The sequence below is a fragment of the Pleurodeles waltl genome, chromosome 3_1 (genome assembly GCF_031143425.1).
Source record: "Pleurodeles waltl isolate 20211129_DDA chromosome 3_1, aPleWal1.hap1.20221129, whole genome shotgun sequence".
In the NCBI taxonomy this organism is placed as follows: Eukaryota; Metazoa; Chordata; class Amphibia; order Caudata; family Salamandridae; genus Pleurodeles; species Pleurodeles waltl.
Window position 1 is genome coordinate 165,837,809 of NC_090440.1, and position 7,348 is coordinate 165,845,156.

A 7,348-nucleotide genomic window follows, 5' to 3' on the forward strand; every position below is an offset into this window, starting at 1 on the left:
ATTTGCTTAAATAATATTAGGCATTGGTTAATTACGAGGTTTGGGCCTGGCCGACAGGGCCTCATGTTAAGTTACATGGCATAAATAAATGTTTGTAAATGTTTTGTGAATGCAGAGAATTAGTATTGTACATTGTTCACACGGCGCTGACCAAACGATTTGTAAAATGTCTTATACTTTCTCATTAGAATTGCTTGTCGAAATGTACTGCATTAGAAGTTGATACTTTGTAAATTTGATGCGTGAGAAGATGTTCCCAGGATTGAACAATGGCCGCACTGACAGCAGCTAGGATTGCAACTGAAAATTTACCTTATGAACCTGTCAATGGGAACAGGAGAAGAGGAGCTAATCATTGATATGTGAAAGACTGTTTAGTTATATTTTAGATTTAGAGTTCAGAGACTATTGGTCCTACTGTGAATATACGATTTCCTGACCAATGACGACGTGAGAAGATACTTGATGGAGTTTAACTTAGTCCAACCGCACTTAGGAATTCTAGTCCACTCTCTGAGTTCATTTGATCTCACTCTACCCCTTAGTCCTGTTCGTGAAGTACCGCAGTTCCAGATGTTCTTTTCCTTATAGTTTATCCTTAAAGAGAAATTGTGTTAATACTGATTCCTTAGCTTAATGTCTTCTAAGTTGATTCAATTACCTTAGAGCCCTACCGTGACTGAGCCAATCTCTTTTACTGTCCCATTACCGACTCTGACCAGACGGATGCCCACCCGACGAAGAAACCACCTCTTGCTGACTCATTGAGGAAAGGTATAACAAGATGCTATCCTTTATGTGCTATTTTTGCTTTTTCCTTTAGGTACCAACCACTATTTTGATAGATCCTTAGTTTAGATGTTTTCCAAATTAACTTTGACTAAAATTGTTTTGCATGAAGCCCAAACATGCAATTTGAATTAGAGGGTTAGTTAGTATGTTCAAATGTGTTGATAACTGTTATTAACAAAGAACTGAGTCTGTTCACCTGTTTAGCCGAGATGTATACTATCTCTGTTTTTCAGTTATTACTGTTATTGATTTGTACTGTAACTCTTGAGTGTTTCATTATCAATGCTTTAGTTAAATTGAGTTTCTTTAAACGCTTTGGTCAGCCTGTGTTATTTGTATACGCTTATCATTTGATTTTGAGACCAAGTTATGTGATATTAGCATTGTTAATCTAGGGAAATAAACATTTAAACTTTACCAAAAGGTGTAGTTATTCGAGGCCAAATGGGTCATGGTGTGTAAAGATTACTGACTCCTAAAGATCAATGGTGTTATATTGATTATGTGGTTATATTGCTGATTGAAGTTATGATCTATGGTGGAATCACTCTAAGTGTAGTCAAAAGGTCCATCAAACCTCTAACACGTCCCCTTATCAATAAATTATAAAAGACCAAATAAGGCCAGACGCGCTCACAAGTTTTGGCGCCAGCTTGACATCCTGTGATTCTGGGCAAATCATTGAATCTCCCCATACCTAAAGCCAAAAAGGAATGTGTCCTTGTGTAATGTATCAAGTGTGTGTTATATAAAACCGCAAAAAAAAAAAAAGTGTTTTGCACATTCCTGTCATTAGGCTATACTTGGGCTACATTTGGGTGATATTTGTGCTACATTTCGGCTCTTTTTTCTCTGGTGGCCATCCTGGGAGACTTATTTGTTATGCAGCTCCCTAATCTCCTCATTTGCTGATGTATTCTCGGTAGAAAATGCTTTCAGTTTTCCACTTCGATTCCATCAAGATGGCAGTCAGATGTGCCACAATTTTGGCATAAATTTGGAATTAGCCAAAGAACACTGTAGTAAATTGCTGATCACCAGGGAGTTAACTGGCAGTGCATGTTTAGTTCTACATGTTGGAATGTTCTATTGAAATAGAAGAGGAAGATATTTGAGAACTCACTTAAAACGTGTGATTTTTCTTTCTACAGCACTAACCATACTTTCTATGACAAAATGAAACCCCTCTTTGTGTTCCTTTCTAAAATAAATGTTCTAAATTTTGCCAGTTTGATTCAATCAAGATGGCTTCAGGTGTGCCACACTTAAATAAGGCTGGTAGTGCTCTCGTTATTTAGAACACTCTGGGAGGCTGCAGTTAAACACAAGGAAATCAACTGACAGGTTGCTTCTGTTAAAAGTGTATAACAGGAAGATGTTTTAGAACTCACTTAAAACGTGTCCTAATTTTTCTTTGTACAGCACTATTCTATAACAAAACAAACCCCCTCACTCTGTTCCTTTTTAAATTAACAGTTTTAAGTTTTACCAGTTTGATTCAATCAAGATGGCATCAGGTGTGCTGCACTTTTGTCATAAGTAAGACTGTTAGCGCTCTAGTTGTCCCTTAGAGTACTTTGGGAGGCTCCAGATGATCACAAAGGAATGAGAAATGTCATAGCTATCATGAAGGAAAGTTTCAATTCCATTAAGGACACGGAGGCGAGGATTATGCCTTATCTTTCTTCACTCTTTATTAACAGCAAGTTCAAAGTGCAACATAAAAAACTACAACACCCATGGTACACGTAGCCATGGCAACCAATGTCCAATCATAACACTATCCGACAGTCCGTATATATATCCGTCCGTGTCAGTGTCCTTCCTCGTCTTCACTGCGACCGGAAGTTAAGGTGTTCTTAGGTTGGTGCAGATTCTGTACCTATGGAGAAAGAGAATAGTAAGATAGGGAGCAATGTCCTGCAATGCATAAACAGGTGCAGTGATTCATAACGGACCGAGAAGCCCACTCTCCACAAGAAAAAGAACAATATTACTTGCCCGTAAAACAATCCTGTTAGAACATGTGCAATCCAAAATGATTTCATTCCAAACCAATAAAGAATGAATACCACCTCCAAACGTGTTGATTCAGTTCCTGGGTGGGTGACATGTCCAAACTGTCAGGCAGGATAATCCTCGCCTCCGTGTCCTTAATAGAGTTTAAACTTTCCTTCATGATAGCTAGGAAATTTCTCATTCTATGTGAGGACCGGAGGCGAGGATTATGCCTGTTCAAAGCTTGCTCACCACCAGTGAGGCTGCCTCATGGATCGGCTTTCAATAGAATCTTTTGAACGTAGACTCTGACGACCAGTCAGCCGCATTCATGATGTCTTCCAGCCTTCCCTTACCTGGATGGCTTTGGAGGCCATGGCCCCCCGAGTGGAATGCACTCCGAAAACCTGTACATTGATGCCGGCTTCCATCAGAATCCATCTGACCCACCTAGCAATGGAGGGAGAAGAAACTGCCCTAAAGGGTTTCTTTAATGAGATCAACAATTGTCGTTTTCCCGGTGGCCGGAGTTCAGCCGTAATATCCTCGTATGCCTTCAGACATTTTACTACGCAGAGTTTGGGAGCATGGTCAAAAGCTGGATAAGTTACCGACCTGGTATTACATTTCGTTCTCCTGGACACAGTGAAAGCTACTCCTCCCGGAGAGAACACTCTAGCTGATATATCCAGAGCCCTCACATCCGAAATTCGCTTACATGAGATAAGGCATAACAAAATAGCTAGCTTCGCTGACAACTCTTTGAGTGAAACATACTGGTTGTCCTGCCAAGCGGACAGCAGACGCAGTACCAGATTAACATCCCACAGCTCCGAGTATCTGGGCTCAGGGGGACAGCTCAATCTGATGCCCTTCAGTAACTTGCACACCCACGGGTGCTCCCCCACTGGGCAGTTGTCAACTGGGGGATGCCCAGCCGAAATCGCTGACCGCGCTGAATTAATCGAGCAGTACGCTTGGCCGGCTTCCGTCAGTTCCGCCAAGAAGTTCACAACATCTGTAATTTGGGCCCCCATGGGATTGACGTGTCTTCCCACACACCAACAGGCCCAGCCATTCCAGGCTGATCTGTATCTTTTACAAGTGCCTTGGGCTCAGGCCTGTTTGATAAACTTTTCAGCCTGTTGTGAAAGTCTGTGGTCAGACCAACGAGACCTGAAGTCCTCCAAGCCACCAGAGAGAGATGGCCCTGAAGGACCAGTGGATGAAATTGTCCCTCTGGACTCAATAGTATGGATGGGAAATCCGGTAGCAGAATCGGGAGGTCGCAAGAGAGTTCCAGAAGAGAGGGAAACCACACCTGAGACCTCCACAAGGGGGTGATGAGGATCACTGTCGCTCCCTGGGGATGAATCTGCGCTGTCACTCTCGGGATCAAGAGGAAGGGGGAAACGCATAATTCTGATCCCGCACCCAATCCTGAAGGAAAGCGTCCACCGCCATTGCCCCGGGTTCTGGGGGCCCAACTGAAATACTGTGGGAGGTGGGAGTTCCACCTGGACACGAAGAGGTCCACCGACGCTGAAGGGCCTTGTAATGAAGTGGGCCTGGAAAAAAGGCCTGTATCGAGGAGGAGAGGAGTCCCACTACTCTGGCCAATTGCCGGAGTGAGATTCTGTGATGCCGTAAGACCTTCGGCAATTCCTTCTTGATTTTGACTATCTTCAAGCCCGGTAGACTGAGAGTCGCCGCCTGGGAATCGATGAGGAAACCCAAGAAGGTCATGGATTGGGATGGCTGAAGGTCCGGCTTCTAGACGTTTATGACAAACCTCAGGTCTTGGAGGAGCTGCATAGTTATGTTCGCATTGGACACAAGGAGTGTGCGCGATTGGTCCATCAGCAGGATGTCATCGAGGTAGATGATCAACCGGATCCCCCTCGACCGAAGGTACTAAATCACTGGTCAATATGAGAAAAAGAAAATAAGATGAAGAAAAATCAAGAGTCAATAAGGCATACAACAAGTCTTTGAGGGTGTCCATAAAAAGGACGAAGGGGGAGGCCAGTCCTGGTGGATGCAGAGAGTACATCCAACTAGAAAATTCCTGTAGGTGGGATGAGCCTCTTGCGTTAGATGGAAACAGTTGAGCTGGTTGAAGGCATCGGAAATGCAGTGATAAGAAAACAGGGCGCGTTAATGAACTGTGGTGGGATAATACTTGCTTCTGTGTCTTTAATATAATCTAGCCTTTCAGACACCAAGGCTAGGAAAATCTTAATTTTATTACAAGACCGGAGGCTCATATTATGCTTGTTTAAAGCATGCAGATCAAAGTTTGAGATGAATGATCAACTGGTTTGCAATAAAAGCTTCTAAAAGTATTTTCATTTGACCAGTCTGCAGATCTTATAATATCTTGTAAATTGGCACCAGCCCAAAAGGCTCTGGAAACTTTGGCTCCCTGAACTGAATGGGCCCTGAAGGAAGGATTGGAAATCCCTGCTAGAGACATAACCCATTTAACCCATCTAGCTAAAGTAGGAGCAGAAACTGGTTTGTGTGGTTTCTGAAAGGATACCAGGAGTCAGGAATAGGATTGACTTCTAAGATCTGCAGTTCGTGAAACATAACAATTGAAGCAATTACCAATTCATAACTTCGGTTGAGAAGGGAAAAAAGGATAGTATACAGTTGACAGGTTAGTTTTAGTATGTCTATGAACTTGAAAATGGATACCCAAAGACCAGTAGTGGAAAGAAGATACGTCAAGCTTTTATAGCGAAGACACGTTCGATAGAAACCAAACATCATAACATGGTTAGTTTTGAAGATAGGTGTTTAAGAGATAATTCATCATTATCTGGCCATGAGAGGAAAAAGGTGTAAAAGAAGATTAACATTCCACATAATATTGTATTTAGGACTAGGAGGTTTGGCAAAACGGACTCCCTTTGACAGACAAAATACCAAAGGATGTTTTCTGATGGATCTTTCATCCACTCTGATGTGTTCTGATAAAATTGCAGATCTATAAGTATTGACCGTTCTGTAAGCTTTGCCTTGGGCAGCAAGGGAAGGTATAAAGTTTACCATCAGTGTGATATTTGCCGCAAAGGGATCAGAATCCCTGTGGAAACACCAGTTACACCATACCAACAGGGCTGATTTGTAAACTTTTGCTGTTCTGGGAGCCTAGGATTGCTGGATGAACTGGACAGCATCTTCCAAAATTCCTGGGGTTCTCCAGGAAGCCCCAAAATCCTCCAAGCTACTAGATATAGAGAGACATCCAGAATAAGGTTGTGTCTGAGTCCCTGGAGATTGAGGAGTAGGTCAGGAAAAGGAGGGATTAGTATCGGAAAGTCCAAGGTTAGCTCCAGTAGAGTCAGGAACCAAGACTGAGATTGCCCAAAAGGAGTAACGAGTATTAGTGATGATTGTTGTCTGCGGACAAGTTAGAACTTCGGCAATGAAGAGCAAAGGAGGGAAGGCATACAAAAGGGTCTGAGGCCATGTTTGGAGAAACACATCTGTGGCAATAGCCAAAGGATCTGGTCTCCAACTGAAAAAAGAGGGAAGTTGGGTATTGGTACATGAAGCGAACAGGTCTATTGACATGATGCCAAAGACTGAAGAAAGAAGATTGAAGACTGAAGGATGATGCTTCTAATCGTTTGAGTCATACAGGTGTCTGGAAAACCAGTCCCCTACTGTGTTCAATTTGCCAGGAAGATATTCTGCTCTGACTGAAATGTTTCTCGGAAGGCAAAATTAACAAAGACTCCTAGCTAACGTTGCCACAGGTTTGGATCTAGTACCTCCAAGACGATTTATGTACCTTACCACTGAAAGGTTGTCCATGCGAAGAAGAAGTGCGCATTTCACTCTGTCTTTGATAAAGGATGGGATGGCAAAGGAACCTGCAAGCATCTCTGAACAATGGATGTGCAGTAATGACGCCTGTGCGGACCATGTCCCTCCAGTCGAGAGATGACCACAACTTGCACCCCATCCTATCTGATGTGCATCTGATTCTAAGAAAATAATTCTCTGTTCCAGGCATCTAAATGAGTCAGCCACCAGGTGAGTTCTTCTTTGGTGTCTGAGTCTTGAGACACTGAGTCTGAATAAGCTAGACCTCTGCGTAGATGGCGAATTTTTAACCTCTGAAGCGCTCTGTAGTGAAGAGGACCTGGGAAAATAGCTTGAATTGAGGAAGAAAGGAGACCTACTAAACGATCTATTGATCTGAGAGAACATAGAGGAAGAGATAGAGCATGGTGAATTTCCTTTTTTATGAGGTCTACTTTCGATTAGGGTAATTGAAGAATGGCTCTGTTGGCATCTATCATGAAACCCAAAAATTCGAATGAGGAAAGATTTTTCTAGATTTATTAGAAAACCTAGACTTGTTAGAAGGTCCTGACAAAGAGAGAGATATAGCAAAAGGCGATTCTTGTCTTGGGCAATAATCAGAAAGTCTTCTAGATAGACAATGAGTCTTACCCCTTGACTTATAAGGAGAGCAAGCACTGGCTTTAGAATTTTGGTGAAACACCAAGGGGCTGAGGACAAACCCAAAAGAAGGGTCTTG